At 37.5% G+C, this 24,683-nt stretch overlaps 1 long non-coding RNA gene across 1 annotated transcript; it reads left to right on the top strand.

Moving 5' to 3' along the window:
- Window positions 1-2,096: 2,096 nt before the first annotated feature.
- On the top strand, window positions 2,097-24,683 carry LOC122639580. The gene is made up of 3 exons (XR_006329539.1): window positions 2,097-2,322; window positions 16,010-16,014; window positions 24,613-24,683. It is a non-coding gene; the product is annotated as an uncharacterized LOC122639580 (long non-coding RNA).

The raw sequence follows: 24,683 nt of genomic DNA, 5'->3' as shown, positions 1-24,683 counted from the left end.
CGGGAGAAATGGAACCAATATATGCATAATTTGGGACCAGTTGGAGGACCCATCCCGACTATTTCAGTTGTTGATTTGATAGATCACCTCCTTGATTAAACACAACTCAAATTTGGCAATTGAGGTCCATATTCTATTGAAATTTTTCCAAAATATTGCTCACCATTATTTGACCATAACTTCTATTATTGTAAGAATCCTTTTCAACTGAAATTTAACAACTAAATAAGATTCATTTAAAAGAAATAGAGGTTAATGGACTCTAGATTTATTTTTTTTTTGGGTAAATTAAAATGCATTCATTTGAACATGGAGAATGCACAGTTGTAATGCCAACTGGATCTTCCAATCATGGAGTGGTAATTGGTCAAACTATTGTACACATCACCAATAGGTCCTTCCTTGCTAAGGAATACTCGACAACATAATTGATCTCCCTAAGAATACAATGAAAGAACATGCTCTAAAATACAATGACAAATGTAAAATGTCTTCCACAACTGGTTGGGTCACTAAAAGAATGGTTGAATGCTTCTGACAGGTATTGAACGAGCTCACAACAGTCCAATTCTACTACAAGGTCCTCAATACATTCAGAAATTGCTTCCAACAAACCACTTTTGATCGTCATTGCTTCTCCCACCAGGTTGGAGCTGAATGTGTTCTTCTCAAACTTCGCAAAACGATCTTCATCCTGAGAGGTTTGAATAATAATTCTAGACTCCTGTTGTGATGGTAATTTCCCCAAGAGGCCTTAGTGTTGAACTTACAAAATGAGGGATGAGGACACCATCCCTGCATAAGAGTTTACTTCCCACATCTTATTGAATGACTTCCATCGGGATCCATTTATTGGTACCAAATATTACTATATCATTGGGGTTTCGCCAAAGATTCCACATAATAAAGCTATTGAGGATGGCACATTCCCTACTAACTCTCTTCCAATGGCAATCGATCTGCCGTTACTCTTGAATCCAAGTTTGCATTATAATACTCTCCCGATCAACGATCCAATGATAAAAAAAATTTTATTTTTTTTTTGATGAGTCTGTATCTCTTTTTCTGTTTTTTTGCATTTCAAACATAACCTTAAGTGCAAAATTTTCACCAATGTGACCGTTAATATTAGACGCACACACACACTCTCTCTCATCCTACTTATATTTTGTTTTGGTTGAAAATGGATCCCTTTTCCTTTTTCATTTTTATTTTCAGATCTAGATAAAATAAAATCCATAGAGGGGTAATTCCATAGACGGCAAATTTGTCCAGGCTAAGTTAGGCAATTGATGAGTTTTGGCTGAGTCCAACGTCAGTCCAAGTGCAATTCAAATTAAAGACCAAACCTTTCATGGACCGGGCCGAGAATAGAAGTAGAGCACCAATCTATGTAACACATTTTAGTCTTTCTTTGTTTCCTAAACATCGTTGACTAGGTATAGAGAGAGAGAGTAAAAATAGTGTTTTAAAGCAGCGTTTGGTATGCATTCTTTGTATGTTGGGACTCCTCTATTTCTTCTAGAACACATCTATATTTTAATTGTTTTAGACAAAAGTTTTCCTTCATGAGTGGGGAAAAAGAATACTTGTGGAAGAAGAGAAATTAAACCTACCCATTACTAATGTGTGGGCCTTTTAGAGAAGGCCCCACATACCCATTCTCTCTCTCTCTCTCTCTCTCTCTCTCTCTCTCAATCAGGCTCAAGCACTTCTCAACGTTGCTCACGTGGATTTATCAACACCGCGTTAGTAACGGAAAAAATTTTACTGCTACATCCATAGAAGGAATGTTCCTACTACAAGGCTAGCAGCCAAGGAAATGGAATAATTTACTTCCCCTTTGGTTCATAAATACCCTTCTAGGTTTTAGTATTTTCTAAAACACCCCTTAAGATCCTATTTCCTTGGCTGCCAACCTTGTAGCAGGAACATTTCTGCTACTAGTATAGCAGCAAAATTTCGTTCGTTAGTAACTTAGTACCATAATTGGTTTTCACTGTTCACCAATCAGAAGCTCTTTTTTATTCTTTTTTATTTCTCACACGCTTGCTTCCCTTCCTCCTCTCTAATATAATACCATTGAAGTACCTCAACGTTTTCAAGATCATAGTACTCCGGAATACTTTTCACTGGAAATACTTCTCTCTCTCTCTCTTTATTCTCTTCCTGGAAAGGAAAAAAAGGAGGGAAAAAGGAGAAAGAATTCTCATTTCTGAAGAAGGGCTTAGAAGAAATTAAAAGGGATCACCCACATAGAGATGGCAAGAGTTGCGCAGGCATGGATGGAAGAAGTTGCACCAGCCCTCTACATCTCTCCCCGTCAGAGATCGTCTAATTCTCCAAGGAGGCTAGAGACGATCACCGAGGAAGACATACTTCCGAATAGGTTCAAAGCTCCTCCAAGAAGATTAACGATAGCCTTTTCATCTTTTCTTTTTGTTTCTCTCCTTCTTTGCTTTCATATACGGAACCACTACTTTTGATCCCCAAAATTTCCATTGAGAAAGTGGATTTTGTTAATTAAAAAAGTTTTAACAGGAATGGAAAATGGCAGATCTGTTTTCTGTGTAAATCTCTCTTTTTTGTTTTTCTCTCTCTCTATTGGTATCAGTGAATAAAGAGTAGGAACAACTAATAACTGGATCTGTTTTGGTGGATTATTTTTTATATATTTTATGGGGAAGGTATTTGTACAACTCAATCAAATAAGGTGTAGGGGCTTTTATGTCATTTCGGATTGGCTTTTATGTCAATTTGACCGTATTTAATGCAGGTCGTGCATATGTACGATGTGCTTGAAAACTTTTGCGTTATTTTATTATTTATTATTTTTTTTATTAAAGGTCTGCAAAGGTATATTAAAATAATAAAAAACAGTATAAGAATTTTATCGTCCAGTAAAGCCTAGAGGAGTACTAAAAACAATATTGGAAGAAGTGGTCTACCTTTGATCGGCATGGCCATCAGTAGACAGCCAGACACACTCAATCTATCTCAAAAATATCAAAACTGATAATTATCCAGAAAATCGGTATCTAAGGCCTTCCTTGAATATTCCATGATCTTTCATCCTAAATATGATATAGAAAGTCCAAAACCATAGACTCTGAACTATGTATCTCTTTTCGCTACCAATTTGCCAAATAATCTATAATAGGATTTGTTTTCCTAAAGCAATGAATAATTTTCTGTGATTCCTCCAAATATGGATTTAAGGAAAACCAATGTTACTTTAAAAACCACCAAATTGAATTGGAATGTATTGAACAAATCACTGCCTCAAAATCACATTCTATCCACACCTTTCTCAACCCTAGCTCCTTAGCTCATTGAATTCCTTTAATAAGTCATTCAAAGTCAGTCACAAAATTTGTTTCAATACTCATAAAGATTAATGGAAGACACCACCCGGGGGGGGGGGGGAATGTTCACGTACGTGAGTGTATGTGAATGATTCACAATCGTTCAGATAGAATATTCCCACAGAATAGATTCTATCTGAACGACTGTGAGTTGTTCACGTATGCTCACGTACATTAACCTTCCCTACACACCACCGAACCCCTACCATCTTTGAGAATACTTATTGCTCCAGCTTTGTTGAGATTTCCATGTGAACATCCATCCACATTTAACTTAGTCCATTCTTCTAGGTTTGCCCCAATACACCTCTCTAATAATCTGATTTGACCGAGGAGCCTAAGGAATTTGCAGATGTATAACAATCTTTAAATCACTAATATTTTTTTATTGTGTCATGAAATTAGGTGCCAAGTCCTTGAGATTCTTCAAAATACACCTTCATACCTTCTCTAATTATACGTTCATTCCATAGATCAAAAGGAATCACAATTATACATGCCACGCATCATGGCATTCTAGAGCTCCCTTTTTTTTTTTTTTAAAAAAAAAAAAACCTTTCAAAGTTGGATCCGAATCCTCTACTGTGCACTGCCCCAACTGCACCGTGCTACACAGACATTGGCTATGCACAATGACCAGCCTATACCCACTCGGGCAGGGGGTAAAGCAATCATTGTGGTCAGCTCTGTATCTGCGCAGCAGGGAAGTTGGGGCAGCCCGTGCCGTAGAGGGATCCTATCCACTAAACTTAAGAATACAAAAAGAAAGAAAAATAAAAAACGCTATATCTTGTAGAACACGTCTATTTTAATTGTTTTAGACAGAAGTTTCCTCCACGACCAACAACTGCATAGCTTGGTTGGTGAGCCGTGGTATGCTTCATGTCCATGCTCACCAAGAGGTCTGGAGTTCAAGTCTCTTGACTGGTATCTTATCCCCTCCCCGGTTCGATCTCCCACCCCACCCCTTCTATCACCTATATATGTAAAGCTCCCAATTACCCAAAAAAAAACGAAGTTTCCTTCACGAGTGAGTGGGTGGAGAAGAAGAAAAATTACTTTAAGGGCTCACACAATTAACATGGAAGACTGAATAAGACGTGGAGCCAATCCCTCTCTCCCCTCCATAAAAAATTATAACCTACCCCATTATTATGTATGAGCCATTTATATAGAGAGCCCACAAACCCTCTCTCTCTCTCTCTCTCAAATGCTCAAGCTCAAGCTCTTCCCAACGTTGGTCACGTGGATTTATCAACACCGCGTTAGTACCATTATTGGTTTTCCCTTTTCACTGCTCACCAGTCACAAGCTCTTTTGGTATTTTGCTTTTCTATTTCACACGCTTGCTTCTCCCCATTCCTTCTCTCTATATAATACCAGTGAAGTAGCTCAACGTTTTCAAGATCAGGAAAAAAGGAGAAAGAATTCTCATTTCTGAGGAAGGGCTTCGAAGAAATTAAAAAGGATCACCCACACAAAGAGATGGCAAGAGTTTCGCAGACATGGATGGAAGAAGTTGCACCAGCCCTCTACATCTCTTCCCGTCAGAAATCATCTAATTCTCCGAGCAGAAGGCTAGAGACGATCACCGAGGAGGACATACCGAATGGGTTCAAAGCTCCTCCAACAAGATTAACGATAGCCTTTTCATCTCTTCTTTTTGTTTCTCTACTTCTTTGCTTTCATATACAGAGAATCAGTACTTTTGGTCCCCAAAATTTCCATTGAGAAAGTGGATTTTGTAAATTAAAAGTTTTAATTTAGGAATGGAAAATGGCAGATCTGTTTTCTTTTCTATTGGCATCAGTAGTACTGAGTAAAGAGTAGGAACAACTACTAATAAATGGATCTCCTCATTTGTTACATGTAAGAATCCTTTTCAACTGAAGTTTTACAGACTGATTGAATAGCTTTTTTGAAAGCTGAATAGAGTTCAGTAGTGTTAAAAAGAAGTCACTCCTGTCTAGTGTGTGTGGGTTGTATCACTAAACAAACAGTTTCACATGTTACTTCACATCTCCATTTGTGTTTTTTTAATCCTGCAATCTTCAATTCATGGTCCAAACTCATACCAAGAAGTCATCTCTTTATCTTTCTTTTTTTGGTAAAAGTAATTAAGAATCCTTTTCAACTTAAATTTTACAGACTGAATATATATTTTTTTTTTTATAAAGTTGAATAGAGTACGGTGAGTGTTAAACAGAACAATTTGTCTGCTCTACTTCCGCCTGCCCACTGCCCCTACTGTCATGTGCGCCCCACACACAAACAAGGCAGAATATACCACTTTACCCCTACCCGAATGAAACCTATTTATATTTTGTTTTGGATTGAAAATTGATATTTTTTTTTTTTAACTTTTTAGGTTTAATGTTTGCCATGATGTCCATTTAAAATTGAAATTACACGTCTCCACACAAAATACTGTTGGACCCCCAACAAAATGTCCTAAATATCCATATTTGATGGGTTTTCCCTAAATATCCTCTCCTTTGCCCAATACTGCACACAACAATTGAAAGGATCCCTCCCTTTTCTTTTTTATTTTCAGATCTAACTAATTTGAAATCCAAATCTGGCCAAGCTAAGTTAGTTAACCCATAGAATTTACTCCGATCAGTACATGTAAGATTTCCATAAGGTGGGTTGGCATAGTCCCACTTTTGTTTTTAATAAAACCAGTTTAGTTGTGTTGATGGGAGCTACCTTAATGGTATGAATCCAGTTACTATGTGTGGACCTAAAGTGTTGTTTCCTTAATGGGAATGAAACCCTAGTTTCTATGTTGGTCTCCACCCTCACCACTATAAATAATTGTCATTGGCTCATTAAGTGACCAACTAATGATAAAATCTAAAGTTGACTGGAAGAGGGCAGACCACACCATTGGATCCAGGTATGCCAAGAACACCTTTGGATTTATTTTGTATGCTCATTGATCTCCATGAATATTCCGCATGAGTTTTTCTATCAAATGTATCAGAGCCTGATCATGGTTGATCAATGCAGCTGCATTTTTTTTAATTCTTGGTTGTGTGTGAAAATATCTGATAGATCAAGAAGAAGAAGAAAAAAAAAAAAAAAAAAAATCTTGCCGAAACAACAGCCATAGCCTCTTTGATGGGAAAACCGCAAGCAAGGTTTTTATTCTGGATTTTCTATGATAATCCGGATACTAGGTTTTATTTTCTGGTGTTTGAGGCTAGAATATTGATCGTAGTCGTAGTTCAAAAAAAAAAATTCAGTTTTTCTCGTTTTGGCAATCGAGTTTTCTTTAATGGGTTTTTAAAAGTTTTTTTTTTTCGGCCGTTTGACGCCGGAGTTGAGGTCGCCAGGAGGAAGGGCTCCTTCGCCAGTGTCATTGGTGGCCACCGGTTGCTGGTCCGGCCACCATCAGAGGCGGCTTTGAAGTTTTTCTGGGTTTTGAAACCCTTACTGGACTTTCACCTATTTCACGGTGATCGTTAAGTTTTCCAGCCATCTGAGGCCGGGGTTATCATCGCCAGTGCCCAGCGGATGTTCGCCGGTGATTGCCCTGGTCACTGGCAAGTTGATTTGGCCGCTGCAACAGGCGGCAAACTATTAAAAAAAAAACTCTGTTTTTCCGTTCGATCTCTCCCGCCGTTAGTTTTTTTACCTGCCATTGAGGCCGGGGTTATGGTCGCAAGAGTAAAGGGGTCCTTCGCCGGTGTTCTGTGTAGCCGTCGATCTCTGGTTGGCCGCCGGTGGAGGTTGCAATCGTTTTTCCCAAAAAGTAAAAGTTTTTTGTTTGTTTTTTATTTCACGGTTTGGGAAAGAAGATGGGGGAATATTCCCCATCTGATTCTCCTATCTAATAAAAAATAAAAAATAAAAAAAAGAAGTTCAAAAAGTCAAAAGTTAAATGTAAAATGGATTCCGCCAACTTGCGCCTGACAGGGTCTGCTAACGTGCACCGCTTCGGGTCGACCCGACAACCCAACCCAATAACCCAGAATTTTGACCTGTTGACTGACCTGGCCGGGTGTTGGCCGATCAATGGGTTGGCCGTTGATCGGACCGGTTTTGGATTGGTTGTTTTGGCCGGTTGGGTTGCTTTTGGTTCACCCGGTTTGATTTGATTCATAAAATCAGGATCTTAAAAAAAAAGAACAGAAATTAAACCAAAATGGAAGTAGAAACAGTTTGGCTTTGTTTTAGAAACAGAAACAAAAAAAACAGGTGAAACGTTTTTTTGTAAACAGAAACAAACAAAAAAAAAAAGGATTTTGGTTGACTTTTCTGTTTTAATTCTGATTTTTATTTATATTCTGTGCTGTTCTGAACTGTCACAATAGAGAGCATATAGGCACCACTTGATAACCTTATCTGGTGTTTCTGTTCTGGAAGTGTGATGTGCAACAAGAAAACATTTTTTTATTGCGCATCACATTTTTTTTCATTTTCTTTGCTAAGAAACTGTTTTTTACCTGCTTGGTAAACTTGTTCTGAAAACATTTCCAGAAGACAAATAATCAACAAGAGGATTGGTTGATTAATACATGGATTTGCATCCATAAAAAATCTATAAATTAAGCACAACTCCTGGCCATCTGTTCATCAAACCCTTCAGTCCCAGTATACATCTGTTCCTTCTTCTCTTAAATCTTTGATCAAACCCCCTCCCTCAACCCTGTTCTCTCTTTTTTTCTTTCCGGCCAATGGAATCACCAGTAAGCAAGAAAGGAGAGACTCCTCCTGCTCCTCAAGCAAGCCTTCTCCTTCAACAACAACTTAAAGATCTCCTGAAGAAACCAGAAGAAGGGTTCTCTGTGGGTCTAGTGAATGAAAACAATATATACGAATGGAGTGTTAATATAATAGGACCTCTTGACACTCTTTACGAATGAAGTTCCTTTGATGCCATCATGAGTTTTCCAAAGGATTACCCATTCCATCCTTCATCGGTGAAGTTTGTTTTAGAGATGTGGCATCCAAACGTTTATCTAGATGGAAGGGAATTTTATAAGAAAAAAGACATTTACAGTAAAAAGAACTGAATTTTATAACCCTGAACCCAACTAGTTCCCTGCTCAAACAACTTCCATTAAATAAAGGGGCCAAAGACATTTTTGAACTAGTTATAGCAACCAAGCACAGCAACACCGATTTACAGTAAATTGGAATTCATGAAAACAAAATATGGTAAACAAAATGCCATGGCAGAAGATACAAGTTTTAAAAAAAAAAGGGATTTACAGTAATACAAAGCCAGAGAGAGCGAGAGACATGGATTAAAAAGATTTAAACAAGAAAAAAAAAACAACGCATACCTTCCCCTTTCTTGCCCTTTTCGATTCTACGATTGGAATGGGTTTTCCATCTTCTTCTTCTTCTTCTAACCCCTTTCTCTTCTTCAATTCGTATTTCTTCTCCCATATGAAGCCTGAAACCATATGACCAAGACCCCAGTTTCCGCCATCATCTACATTCTCCCCCCTCTTCATCTTCGTTGAACAAAACCCCCAAATCCTGATCCCCTTTTTTTCATCAATTTATTAACCTATTTCAAAACCCTCCACCTCACAACACCACAAATCCCATCATCACTTTGACCATTCCCTCCACCGACCGAATCCCCTTTTCTGTCCATTAAAACCCAATTCTGGATGACGATGTTCAACAAACCCAGAAAGTAGAGGAGCCACTGGAAAGGGGTTTTGAAACGCCGTCAGAACCAACGGATGTCGCGTATCTCAAAGGCGGTGGAGAGGAGGATCCCGACGAAGATGACGACAGAGAGAACGGACATGGCGAGGCTGTGGATTACAGGGATGGGGCCAAGAGGCCCCGGACGGTGGCTGCGGCGGAAGAGAGCCAAGAAGAGGTGGAGGAAGACGGAGAAGGTGAAGTAGGTGGCTATGGAGGAGAATAGGGAAGACGATCTTTGTGAGAGTTTTGTGAGAGTTTTGGTAGAGTGAAGGTTGGTCCCTTATTTTATCGGCACACTTTTTCATCATTTTATGCTGAGCATGGGTTACATGTTCTGTAAAAAGTCTTCTGGAGAGTAGAAATAATGATTTATCCACCAGAGAACAATTTATAAAGAACAGTGGTTATCAAACACTTTTCTAGTGTTTTTGTGTTTCTCAGCATAAAAACACACCAGAAACTAATTCTAGGAAGGTTATCAAGCGGTGCCATAACTTCTAATACTTAGAAATTTTTGATATGTTTTCAATTTTCACATAATAAGATTTTGTGATTGCCATTATGATAGAAAATTATTTACTTGTTGAATCTAGTAATGGCATGATGGAACACCTTATATAGATATTAATTGTTTCATACTCTTGTGTTCCATAATACAGTACGAATCATTGATGATATACATTGTAATAATAGGACATATGTGATGTATATCTCTTGACTCCTTGTTATTGTCACCATGAGACAATGCTTGTACATTGTGGTGTTCCAATAGGAACGCGTTTATGTGTTTGATTTGTAGCTTGTTATGTTGCTAATTGGCACGATAGGGAACTAGTATGCATGGTAACACTTAGTTTTATTTCAGTTGTATTTGTTACATGCCTAAACAGGACTTTTGAATGAAAATAAAATGAGCTCATTCGGTGTTTTTTTTTTTCTTGGTGGCTTATTATTATTATAAAGTCCATTAAATTTTGAAAATGTGGATATAAGCCAGTGTTAATTTTCTTTGTTAAAGGTTTATCATCGTTTTCATGTCATGTTTATCATATTGTCATTTTGACTAGTCAAACCAGTGGGAGGATGGAATTATGTACTCCGAGCTGGTTATATGGTTCGACCAGTGAGACAATATAATTATGAACCTTGTTCAATTCAAGCTATGAAATATTCATAGAAATTGTTTTTTGGTTGATTCTATTTACAGAAGTAATTTCGGGTTGAGATAATTCATGGAAAAGTTTCAGAGAAATATTTTTGGTTCAGAATATCATTTATGCACTTCTATTTCAGGGAACAATTCCATTTTGGAAACAGTTTTGGTAAAAGTGATTTTTTAAATTATTTTAAAGCTATTTTTAAGCCATTTTTGGACCATTCTGCTCCTGAATTTAAAGAGTACCTTAAATCGGTGGGAGTATAAAATTTGAGTCAAGGGTAATTTAATGTTCCATACAGTGTTAGGAATGTGTTAAAGTATACTCTCAATTTTGAGAGACATTAGATTAAACTCTCACATAAGGGTCTGGTTGGCTGCAATATATATCCCTTTGGCTTTTTAAGGTGTTGATTGGATACATCATGTAAACTCTGGTGCATATTGATTGTTTAATTGGTTAATCATTTACGTTTTATTTTTCTTCATGTTATGTCACATACATGTACGATTCGCAACATCACATTTCAGATTATTCTATGTGTGGATTCAGTGCCATTAAGGTTGTGACATCTAAGTAAATCACAAGACGGTAAGTAAAACCACACATGTGTTATAATACATAAGGAACTCGTGACATTTTGTATTGTCATGAGGTATTATAATCAGTGATGCACGCTTTTGGTTATTTGTGACATTTAGGAAAACACAATCTTTAATGTCTGATATTTACAAGTTTGCCATTGAGGGGATATTGTTGCCACATGTTCCATCATTTTATATCTCATAAAGTTATTTTAGGCAATCCTATAAATATGTGAAGACATTGAAATTTTAATTTGTTGAAACTCCTGTACAAGATGGACATGATGATGCCCGCATATAATTGATGTTTTGGATCATTTAAGTAATAAGCTTGGGCTTATAAAGTTACGGATTAAATACTTCCATCATAGTTTTAATGAAAACTACTTGAAGAGTCTTATAAATGGATTAACCATAAATTGCTTATGGAAGTGAATCAGAAATCATACGGTTTTAAGTTTGTTCTATTGAAATAATTTCATATTTGACCTTATGATTATTGAGTTTGGCTTCTTTTCTAGAAACCATTTTTGTTGATTGGTTCCATATATCATTTCTGATATTGGAAATTATTTATCAATAAACATTTGTGGATTATTTTCGTGCTTGCAGTCATTATTTTGGAACCTCTACATGTCGTAATTATGAATCTATTGACTTGTTAGTCCTATTATTGTGCACTGGTATGTCTGTCATCGTATTCCACTAGATTGGGTCAACTTAATAATCTGGCCCGTCGGTTTATTTTTTGGGCCAGTAGACTCGTTGTCAGTATGGTCTTTTAATTTTGACCGATTGTGATCTTTTGGTTTATGACAGTTTTGAACAAGGTTGATTAGTTCAATAGTGAACAAGTTCTAGATCTTATATGAAGTTTTATTATGGTGTCACCATGGGAAGATAGAATTCTATCCTATTATATCCTACTATGGGTGATGGATGCATTACACATTGGTTTATATACATTACACTGGCCTTTCATGTTTTTTTTTTAGCCAATTTGATGTATTTTGACTTGCTCATCGGTGGTATACAGTCTGTGACATTCGGTCTCATCACGAGGGATTGCATGTAGCCTATTCATGATGTTGGCATCCTATGATAATTCTGAACGTCACGAAAAGATTAATTTGTGTGACATTTCTGTAAATATATTGATTATGTGTGTTTTATGATAAAAACAATATTGATGGACATTATTGAAATAAAATGGACATTCAGTAGCAATCCAAGTCTTTGGGGTTCATGATTTAAGTGATTACGCTTCCACTCAGTGAGCTAGTTACTTGGATTGTGAGATCATCGTTGACTATTCGGATGGATTGCAGTCAAGGAAACCATATGGCGAATGATGTGCTCTTGCCACCATAAGTGAGTCATCATTTGGTCGATTTCGCTTGATAGTGTGAGGGTGGCGTTTTGGGCTTCACTACTTTGGAGGTTCTTGTCTTGCCACCACAGGTGATGGAATCCTTAAAGTGGTGTTGTTGTAAGCATCTCGCCTCACATGTGAGAGATTCCACTGAGTGTTGGGCGATCTTATCACCACAAGTGTGACCCCGATGATGCCGAATCTTTCCCTAGTTTATGTTTTCCTACAATTACTGAAAATAAAACTGGGATAAATCTGATTAATAAGCCCTAATTAATCAGTTTCAGTTATATTATTGGGATATTGATATGCCTTCAATTATTGCATATTGTATGTTTTGATAAATTTTGTGTGATCATGTTTACCAGCTTTAAGTTCCCAATTATCTTCCATCAAAATCTTGAATGGTTCCAATTTAGGGAATGGAACGGATTCTTTAATATTTTCTGTAACTACAGTGAGTATGGATTTTACCATTTTAAAGTTGACAAACCTCCCCAGCCTTTGGCTGACAGCTCCATTGAAGATATAGGTCTTTATGAACAGTGGGAGGAGTCAAATCGGTTATATCTGATAGTCATAATATACATTATGGCTATGACCATCAAGGAAAACATCATTTTGATTAAGAGTGCTAAGGAACAGAAACTCATTACATCTGTACACAGAAGATTCATTGTTCATGATGAGCTTTAAAGAACACTTACATGGATTTTGTGTTGTTTACACCCAGTTCTTATAATAGTGTGAGTGTGTATGTGAATATATTATAAATTACTAATTATGCCATACAAGTTGGGTTAAATGGAGATAAAATATTTATTACGTTTTCTTGCATGGTATATTATTAAGTTATTCTTATCCTTGCTTGACAACATTTATTTGAGGATCAGTGGGAGTCAGATAATATTTTCTTGTATTTTATAGTGATGATATTCTTGCTGCAAGTAATAATATTATCATTTTACTTGAGAGAAAACAGTAGTAACATATTTTGATAAGAAAATCTTGGTGAACCCTCTTATGTTTAGGCATTAAGATTCACAGTAACAGAATTATGTGCATGTTTGGTTTGTCTCAAAAAGACTTTTATGAAAGAAAATAGATTTACCAACACTCAGTGAACTTAGGTCAATAATACTCTTTGTGCATCTAATGTTGGTAGTTTAATATAACCTCAAGAATACATATGGATTGATATTTGAATGATTTTGGAGTAGCACATTAGGTAACTGCCAAGATGACCTAAAAGGCCATATGTGGATATCTGTTTGTGATGACAGATGGTGCTATATATTAAGAGAGTGTCTCACAGACACTAACTGCTTTTCTCTATGCAAGCAGAGTTTTGTGTCTTATTGTGATATCACTGTTTAGACTCTATGGCTGAGGAATCTTTTAACTCAGGGAGTTTAATATTTATGCTTTCTTGTTAGAGAGAAAGTATGTAAGTCACAAAACTCAGTATAGTGCACTACTACAGATAGTATGCTTGTTGATTCTCTCATTAAGGATTTGACTCCAAAAGTTTTTAGGAGTATGTCAGTAATATGGAACTTGTTCGTTCTTTTTTATGCATTTTATTAGTGGGAGTTTTGTTTATGTATACAGTTGCAACTGATTTCAGATTCTTGTCCTTTTGTGACATTTTATTCTCGAAAATATACATGCATATTTTATTATGGCCATTTGTTTATGTGTATATACTTGATTAACTGCCTCATAGAGAATTAATTGAGGTCATATGTGGTGTATTTACCTCATTCAGTATACGAGGTTCCAGTCAATACACGCACTTCCAGTTATTAAGTAAAGGCATACAGATTCTATTGTGTACACTTATTTTTTTGCCTCCTTCAGATATTTGAGGCTATGTGGTGTATTTGTCTCCTATGGTATTTGAGGTCTTCAGTAAATACACACACATTTTGTTCACTAGAAGAGCCTCATTCAGTCTCAAGGACGTGAACTAGTATGTTGGGACATGCGGACCACGGACCTAGTCCTAACGAGCTTCCTTATATGAAGTGTTTGCGTTTGGGCGATGCTTATGATAAATGAGACCTCCAGTATTTGTCTCATGGGGCTCATTCGGTTACCGAGCCTGGACCAATTTGAAAATTGGCATGTTGATCATTATATCATGTATTTTCCATACCACACTCTCATACTGTACATCCCAAGTCGGTGAGGCCATAAGCATTTTAACGTGTTAGGTCCCATATCTCTTCAGATGTGATGATCTGCACTGTTGGGTGTTTGGAGTTTCATTCGGACCAAGGCATCAGGTTTAAGGTGTACTCCAGTCAACACTATTTTTTGTGGCCATAATCAGTTTGTCTAGATCGGAGAGGCATTGTAAAAGGTTTTCAAAATCAAAACTTGTGACATATGCAGCTCAAGTGAGAGATTATAAGATTTCCATAAGGTGGGCTAGCATAGTCCCACTTTTGTTTTTAATAAAACTGGTTTAGTTGTGTTGATGGGAGCTACTTTAATGCTATGAGTCCAGTTACTATACGTGGACCTAAAGTGTTGTTTCCTTAATGGAAAGGAAACCCTAGTTTCTATACAGGGTTGGTCCCTACCCTCACCACTATAAATAGTTGTCATTGGCCCATTAAGTGACCAACTAATGAGAAAATCTAAAATTGAGTGGAAAAGGGCAGACTAGACTAACACAGTCCGTGTGCGACAGGGATCGTCAAGAGTTCGGCTTCCATAACCATGGATCCAGGTACGCTAAGAACACCTCCGGATTTATTTTGTATGCTCATTGATCTCCATGGATGTTCCGTATGAGTTTTTCTATCAATCCAGTGCAGTTAAAATTAAAGACCGAACTTTTCATGAACCGGTCCAAGAATTGAAGTAGCACCAATTTGTATAGTGTTAGAATAATGTACACCAGAATATCGTGGGGGTATTCTGGTCCTTTTGGAGTTAATTTTACGTTATTAAGTGTTATTAGCTTATGTTGGCTGTGTGGGTTTAGTCCCACATCGCCTAGCTTCTATTATTTGTAACTTCCCATCTATTATAAATAGAGGGGCTTACCTATCAATACAACAAGCCATTCAGTTATTTTATTTCCTCTCTCTGACCCATGGTTCAACCAACATGGTATCAGAGCTGGTCTGATCTAAGTTAGAGAGAAAGGAAAAAAAACCCTATTTCTCCCTTCTTCTCTAATCGATCTCTCCCCTCTTTTCCCTTTTCTTGGTTCTTCTCCTGCTCCTGTTCTTCTTCTTTTCAGCCCAAAAAAAGGGGCAGTACTAATGAGGTAAACATAATATCGATGATTTAGTTGCTGCCCCCCTTCTCTTCTATCTTTTTTTACTAAAAAACAAAAAAAAAAACCTACTGGAGCCTCATCTGCGATTTGGAGTTTCCCTTCTTTGAGATCAGATCTCTATGAACCTAACTTCCATTTTTCTTTCTTTCCATCTTTTATTATTTGTTTTCTAGCCTAAATCCCCAGATCGATTTCACCTTGTCAGGGTCTTTCAAAACCCTGACTCTAATTGATTTCGGGGTTTCCCTTTGTCAGATGCCGCTAATTTCATGGACGATTCCCAACTAATCCAAGCCCTAATCAACCTCAATATTTGTCTCTTTCCAAGTGTTTGAAGACCCATAACCCCAATCGATCCTCCTTTTCAGGGTTTTTTTCAAAACCCTGACCCATATCGATTTTAGGGTTATGGTTGTTTGCTACTAGTAGAGTTTTTTTGTTGGTGTTTCTACAATTAAGAAGGACATTCTACTTCAACTATTTATGGCTTGAAGAAGGTGTACTGCACAAGATAGCTGCTGCCCTACTTTTCTGTGATTTTTTGGTATTTCTCCCACATGAAGACCAAGTCTCAATAACCAAGGAGATTGGTCATTCGAACTGGAGATCCATTTCAGCAGTTGTAGTCAGCATGTATTCCAATAAGCCAACACCTTTGACAAGTCATCCTCCCTTTTGTTGAAGCCCCCTTCCCTACAATCGATATTTACTTTCAGGGTTTTTTACAAAACCCTGGCAATAATCGATCTAAGGATTAGGGCAGTCCACTATTGCTAATTCTTTGAGCAGAGTTTTATAAACATCAGAGGATTATTCAGCCCATTATTCAGCATCTTACATCAGGTTTTTTGTAAAAATTATAGTTCATTCTATTGGCTTGGTTTCTTCAATTATCAACCTATTTCTCTCACGTATTCCTCTATGGCTGACTACTTCAACTACCTATGGATTTGTCTGGTTATTTATCTTATTTTGTTGGTTATTTTGAGCTTCACTACCTACCTGGCTGGTATTATTAATTGGCTTCTGTAAGCATGACTGGTTGATGTGTTATTGCTGCCTTCATGTGAAATACTGTTGCCCTATGATTGTCACTGAGTTTCCTTTTATTGGAGATCGAATTTATTTCGTTATGAAAGACTTGCATCTGCTACCTTGGAGATCAGCTTATTTGGGCTTCCTATAGTGTGTTCCACGATTATTGGTTGCACCGACGAACCTATTCAGTCATGTGGAGCTTTTCTGATTTATATCCGACTCACTCTGGCACTTGAATCCTAGCATTGTTATTAATACAGATCTGATCCAGTTTTTTGTTGAAGCTCTTCAATCCATTGCTGTCCAGATTCGTTAGTACTGTTTAGCATGTGGGAGTTTCTACCTTGGAGTTTTTCGCACAATTGTTCCTCCTTGGTTGAAGATTGATCAAGCCTTGAAAAATGGAACCTTTCCTTTCATCAAATCAGATCTGTATCCTTATCCGATCTGAATCTTGGAGTTGGGAGTTTCTCCCCTGCAGGAGTTATCATTAAAAGTGTTTGTTTGATCGATGGAAGATGATTGGAACTTTATATGTTGCATAATTACTCCTACTTCATTATCCCACTGTTGTTTTTCCTTCACCACCTCCCAAAAGATACCTTTGGCATTCCCCATAACCACCTTGGAAGTTAATGGTATTCTCTTCTTTACCATTTCTTCTTTTTCCATTACACTTGGCAGCCATTGAAATATCCTGGAATGTTATGTTTTGCCCTATCTCTAAAATTATCTCTCTTATGTCCACGTGCACTATACGAGAGGGGGGGTTATATACAGTATACCTGCAACTATTACAGAGAGCAGAACATGCAGGGACACTTGGTGCAAAACATAGAAGGTCAGAAGTTTCACCATTGCCAATGGGTATCTACTTTGGTATTGGGTTAAAGTTCGTCATAAGGGGGAGGTTGGCCTTAAAGTTTTGAAGCTATTTGGATATTGCCTGCCCATATGAGATCCTACAATTTGGTTGGTTTTTCCGCTGCTTGACTCATCTGTCGGCTACCCTAGTTACTTACCTTCAAGGTTATAATTTAAAGATTCATTATTGGACAAAGATTGGTGAGAGATGCCTTTTTGCTGATCAAGTCTGTCCAAGTTTGAAGGTCTACTTTTTCAAGTTCTTGAAGATCCATTTCGGAGCTGCATTCATTTTGGAGCTGGATTTTGCTATAACTTATTTTTTCCATTTTATTCAAGTTGGACATTAGTACCTTGTATGTGCCAACTTGAGGGGGAGTGTTAGCACTATTATGGAGAGAGGTTTTTTCTTTAGTCCAAGTTGGATCTTCTTTCTTTAGTATTTGTATAATCCAACTTGAAGGGGAGTGTTAGAATAATGTACACCAGAATATCGTGGGGGTATTCTGGTCCTTTTGAAATTAATTTTATGTTATTAAGTGTTATTAGCTTATGTCGGCTGTGTGGGTTTAGTTCCACATCGCCTAGCTTCTATTATTTGTAACTTCCCCTCTATTATAAATAGAGAGACTTACCTATCAATACAACAAGCCATTCAGTTATTTTATTTCCTCTCTCTGACCCATGGTTCAACCAACAACAATTTAAGCTGCTTTTGGTATGTACTCTTCAAATGCATACTAAGTCAATTTTGTATTTTTGGATGATAAAAACAACTATTTTTATCATTTAAGAATACAAAAATTAACTTAGAATGCATTCCAAGAATACATACCAAATGCTGCCTTAGTCTTTCTTTGTTTCCTAAACATCGTTGACTAAGAAAAAAACAAAACGAAGAGATAAAGCAGTGATGTGCTCATGGCCTTCTAGACATTTTTTTCTTGGAAAACCCAGCTGCTATACTTTTAAGAGAAGCTATTCTTAAGCTGGATTCGACTTAGGGTCGAGAGACGCGAGGACTGACTCTATTTCTTCCAGAACACATTTATTTTTATTGTTTTGGCCTAAACTTTTCCTTCACCAGTAAGGAAAAAAGAGAAATTATTTTAAGAACTCCCTCGCCTAACATGGAAGATTAAATAAGATTTTTTCGTCAATCCCACACTCCTCTCCATACAAAATTTCAACCTACCCATTACTAATAGAACTTTGGTCAGGTTCACGTACGAGAATGTTCTCTGCAAATCATCCAGATGGAATTCACTCTTCTTCGGCTCCTTTGGATTCCATTGGATGGCTTGCAGACGTATGAGAGAATGTTTACGTACGTTAACTTCTGCAGGCCTCTTATTAATATCTGTGGGTCATTTAGAGAACGCCCACAACCCTATACGTACTCTCTCTCTCTCTCTCTCTCTCTCTCTCTCATGATGAGAAAAGTTTGGGTATGCTAGTGGTATACCATAAGCTAGCACAGTATGTGTCTATCTCTCTCTTCTACCCTTTGAGGGTAAGAGAGTCATTTCAACGGAGGGAAAGAAACAGATAGACACATAGGGTGCTAACTCACGATATATGGCTAGCATACCCATCCCTCTCCCATGTAGGAGTCCATTTTTTTTTTTGGATAAGATATAGGAATCCATCAGTTGCATTAATGGAAAGCAACTTTTACAAGCTCTTCTCACGTGGATATTTCAAGAATCTAACTCCTCTCAGGTTCCCTGCTCGATCAGGTTCGTAGGTTCCTCTCATAGGGGGTTGGAAATGATCGATGACGTCACCCCCTGCCAGAACATATTGCCCGGGTGGGATGAGGTTATCATTTTCGCCCTTCCTATGAGAGGAACCTACGAACCTGACCGGGCAGAGAACCTGACAGCAGGAAATTCATACTTCAATACCACGTCAAAAGCTTTTTTTGTTTTTTTTGTTTTTTAAGGTATCGCACGCTTCCTTCTCTGTTCTTTCTCTCTATATGATACCATTCAATTGCCTCAACGTTGTCAAGATCAGACTACTCTTGAATACTTTTTCATTAGAAATACCTCTCTTTCCATCCCTAGTTTTCTCTCCGAAAAGGGTGAAAAAAAAGAGAAGAATTCTTATATCATATCTAAAGAAAGGCTTAGAAGAAAAGGAGATCACCCACACAAAAGAGATGGCAAGAGTTTCGCAGGAATGGATGAAAGAAGTTGCTCCAGCCCTCTACACCTCTCCCCGTCAGAAATCATCTAATTCTCTGAGGAGGCTAGAGACAATCACCGAGGAAGACATACTTCCAAATAGGTTCAAAGCTCCTCCAAGAAGATTAACGATAGCCTTTTCGTCTTTTCTTTTAATTTCTCTTATTTGCTTTCAAGTACAGGGAACCAGTTTTGGTGTCGAAAATTTCCATTGAGATTTGAGGGTGGGTAGACTCAGATGACAAAGCACTCTGTAAAAGAAAATGGATTTTGTAAATTAAAGTTTGGTAAAATTTCACGGACACCCCCTAAAAGTATCCAATATCTCAAAAACTTATCGTACTTGATCAAAATGTGAGAGACACCCCAAACGTTAAGCACAGTTAGTACTCAAAGTGAAATATCCATTTTACTCCTTAGTTATTTAAATAAAATGACAAAATTGTCATTTCATCTTTTTCCCTCTATGGCTGCTGCTACGACGACCATCACCTGCTCCGGCTACGACAACCATTATCAGCGGCAAGGAGAAAAAAGTCTGAAACATTAACCTGGTTTAAGTGTTCTAATGTTTCCTAATTCCTAGCTAAATTATCAGGTTGGGTCGGATCGGGTCACCTATGAACTAACCTCAGGCTTATTGCTCGCTTAATGTTCCCTGTATCGTTTGCCTTTCTCTTTCTTCGTAGATGAACTACGTTTCCAATCATCTCCATAGATCTGCAACCAAATTCGAGCTTTGATTTCCGCATTTCCCCCTCAGTATGTATCTCAATGGTTTCCAAAACACGACCACCCCGGTTCAATAGCCTGTATACAACTTTATAAATTCCCGAGACATATACAACTTTTCGCCTTTTTCCTGTTTCACAGAGAGAGAGAGAAAGAAACCCACAGATACAGCAGAGAGACGACGAGCCGAGCCGACGAGTTAGGGTTAGGGTTTTAATTTGTAGAGTTAGGGTATTTATGGGGTTTGTTTGCTGAGAGCATGGTCGGGCGGGGGAGACTGGAGAGGGTGGTGGCGGGGTTGCAGGGGAGCAAGAGAAGGAGGGCTGGAAGGGGTGGCGGTGGTGGTGGCGGAAGAAACAGCAGAAGGAGAAGAAGGAGAAGGGGAGAAAAAAGGAATAAAAAAAAAGTATTGAATAAGGGCAAAATTGTCTTTTTATTAAAACTATTCTACCATCATTAATTCATCATTAAGGGTATTATAGGGATTTCACTGTGGTAAAGGTAATTTCATCATTTAAAAAGAGTTAATAGACACTTAACTACATAAACTAACAGAGTGGATTAAATTGAAATACATTCATAAAAATAGGGGATGTCCGTGAAATTTTTCCTTAAAGTTTTAACAGTAGTAATGAAAAAGGACAGATCCGTTTCTTTTACAGAGTGCAGAATAGGAACAACCAATAAATAGATCTCATCATTAATGTCCACCATATCTTCAATACCCACATGTAAAGTGTGGGTCCAGCATTTGGTGGATTATGCACTATCGTTGAATATTTACGCTCCCCCCCCTCCCCCCCAAAAAAAAAATATTTAAACTAAGTTTGTTTTTTTTTTTAGGAGCAATTGATCATGAATTTGACCTGTGGCAGCTGAAATCGCATCACTAATAATAGATCCACATGTTGCTTCACATTAGGGATGTAAATGAATCGGATTTGGCTCGGATAGTGTTATATTCACATCCGCATCCGATTAGCTTTCGGACGGATTCAGATAGTGCTAAACGGATGTGGACACGGATACAGATCAGATATTTTATCCGTTTACAAATAAATATAGTTTTTCAGATAACTACAACCTATCCGTATCTGCATCCATTTAGCTTTCGGACGGATTCAGATAGTGCTAAATGGATACGGACACGAATACAGAAACAGATTTCAGCTATTCATTTACACCCCTACTTCACATCTCTATGTTTTGTTTGACTACAATCTTCAGTTCATGACCCAAAGTGGTGTCAAGAAGTCATCTCTTTGCTTGGCTAGACATTTCTATAGATTTTTTGTTTTTAAGGCTGAAAATTGACAAATGGTGTGGGTTTTTTTAAAAAGAAAAATAAGTTGATTGTAGAGTTATTTAACAAGAGAACGACGAAAAAAAAAAAAAAGGAAAAAAGATAAACGTACAGAGTCCTATGTAACAAATCTTTTTCACCTTTTAACAACCCCAACCTAGAAAAAAAAATTAAATGAATGGTATTTTTTTTGGTAAAATTAGATGAGTGGTTGATGCTTGATAATACGTGGGGTCATATTCCGACTTGATACCTAAATTTGGTACATGGATTGGTCATCACTTTTATTTTTTTCAAGGGTAAAGCTGTTTGTAAGGACTCTTTTATACCCTTTGTCAAAAAGATATCAATTTCAAGGTGTGGGGTGTCATTTCAATTGGAATGTACAGTTATCTGTGCTGTTACATTCACTTGATCATGAGACTTTCAATTTAGTTTTGGGCTCTTGGGTTGCACAGAAACTAACATCAATATAGAGGGATATCGACATCAATGAGATGTTGATGAATAGGCCTCGATGTCTACTTGGGGTTTGTTATTGTCGGTGAACAATTTTATACTTTCGGTTGCATATCGACATTCAGAAGGTTTTGTTCGACAATGTCAAAAGGACTCATCAATGTTGATTCTGAGTCTGATACTGATCGATGTCAGCTCGGGCCATTTGACTGTTGGCGTTTTGTTTGGGTGTCGACATTGTATTTTTTGCTGCTTTGGTTGATTATATTTTGGACCGGATTGGTTCCAAACTGGGATAGGTCTAGCCCATCTAGGGTTGGTTTGGAACATTTAGAAGCTCATAACTTTGGATCTGTGACTGAATCAAGCAATTAAAGAGCAAATTTTCTTCTTATTTCACATACTGTATCTTGATATAGGATTGGGGACAATTCTACCAATTCCAACCTCAGGACAAGGGTCGTCGCACTAAACCACAAGATCGCAATATGGTTGATAAATGGACCAAATTCTAAACTATAGTCATTTAAATCCATTTAATCTCATCACATCATCTACTCACGCAGCGGAAGACTTTTGAATAACAATTATCATAAATCAAGTGTGTGCTTCTGTGTTGAATACTGTTACTGTTCTGTGCTCCTATCTTTGAATACTGTCAATGTTTCCTTCGTAACTCTGTTCTTCTTTTCTTTGTATATCAGTGTTTCAGTGTACTTGAAACTAATATTCGGAGTCTATTGTACCAGTCTTCTGAGTCAGTATATTGAGTACAGCATCCAGGCTCTCTATGTAATCATACTTAGAGCTGCATCTTATGTGATTAGGGAGTTGTTTTATCTTTAGAAGTATAAAAGCATTGTCAACTCGGTTTACACATTTTTGGCCATTTAAAACCCTTAAGGAGAGTATTATTCTGATACAACTCAATTTAACTGTCATCAATCATCTTCAACACAATAAGAGAATAGATTTTTGGTACAGTGTATTTCTACATCAACAAGTACAAGAAAATTTCAACTATATACTACTACAACTCTACAACAGATAAATCTTATATAGATCTATTGTTGTTGTACTAATTCACAATAGATTGAAAACGGATCCCTTTTTCTTATTCTTTTCAGGGAGAAAGAATGCTACCTGAGCGCATGGGCAATGAAATCTTATTCTTTCTTTTTAGGGAGAAAGAATGCTACCCAATGCAGACACAGGGGCGGACAAAATGACTATCATGCCCCCATAGAAAGGAGGAATTTCTCAGAGACGTGTTGGTCATTTCATCCAACCTTGTGTTTGGGTGCAAGGGCAGCGTATCACACGACCCCAAGTAGTGTTCTTTGTCCCTTCTTTTTTTTTGGTAAAAGTTAGTCACCTCTCTTGGTGTTATATACTCTTGGTTATATTTCTTCTATCAGCATTTCATTTAATTGTGGCTTTTTCAATTTACTTGGTGTATACTGGTGTACATTAGGGTATAATAATTATTGAAATTTGGGTTCTATACAAACATTAGGGTATGTATGAGATCTCTTGAGTATGTTTGACATGAGGCAAATGGAAAAACAGGGTCAGGGTCAAAGCCAATCAGGGCAGGCCTGGGTTGCATTGAGCCCAGTGGGGTTGGGCTTGGATTGAGATATATAGACCCCCTAAGTCATGGCTGAGTCGGGCTTGGGCCCAAAAAAAGGGACTCAGGATTGGATTGGGGTTTTAAAATACCCAGCCCAACCCAACCCCTGTTGTAGCCCTAGTTTACACCTAATCCAATTTAAAAATAAATTAGTATTTCTTCCTTTTCTAAACATTATTGACTAAGTAAAATAGTGCTGCAGTCATGGCCTTCTAGACTTTTTATTTTTATTGTTTCAAAAGCCTTCTACATTCTTAAGAGTTAAGAAATGGTTTAGGGAGACATGAAGAATCCTCTATTTCTTCTAGAACAAGTTTATTTTGCCTAATTCTTTTTAGAAAAAGTTTTCCTTCACGAGTGAGTGGGGGAAAGAAGAAAACTTGAGGAAGAAGATAAATTATTTTAAGGGCTCCCACAACTAACATGGAAGATTGAATAAGACGTGGAGCCAATCCCATACATACATACAACCTTCCCATTACTTAATATGTGGGCCATTTAAGAATAGGCCCACAAACCCATACTCTCTCTCACTGCCCTTTCCCAAGCATTTCTCAACGTTGCTCACGTGGATTTTTCAACACCGCGTAGTGCCATTATTGGATTTCACTGCTCCACCCATCAGAAGCATTTTTTTTTTTTTTTCTCTTTTTTTATATCACACGCTTGCTTCTCCCTTCCTTCTCTGTATATAATACCATTGAAGTACCCCAAAGTTTTCAAGATCAGAGTACTCCTGAGTCCTGAATACTTTTCATTGGAAATACCTCTCCTTCCATCTTTGGTTCTCTTCTTCTCCAAAAGGAAAAAACCAGGAAAAAAAAGAGAGAATTCTCATTTCTGAAGAAGGGGTTAGAAGAAAAAGGGAGCACCCACACATAAATGGCAAGAGTTTCTCAAGCATGGATGGAAGAAGTTGCACCAGCCCTCTACACCTCTCCCCGTCAGAGATCATCTAATTCTCTGAAGAGGCTAGAGACGATCGCCGAGGAGGACATACCGAATGGGTTCAAAGCTCC

The sequence above is a fragment of the Telopea speciosissima genome, chromosome 9, assembly GCF_018873765.1.
Source record: "Telopea speciosissima isolate NSW1024214 ecotype Mountain lineage chromosome 9, Tspe_v1, whole genome shotgun sequence".
Lineage (NCBI taxonomy): Eukaryota > Viridiplantae > Streptophyta > Magnoliopsida > Proteales > Proteaceae > Telopea > Telopea speciosissima.
This window is presented reverse-complemented; position numbering and strand designations above follow the sequence as displayed.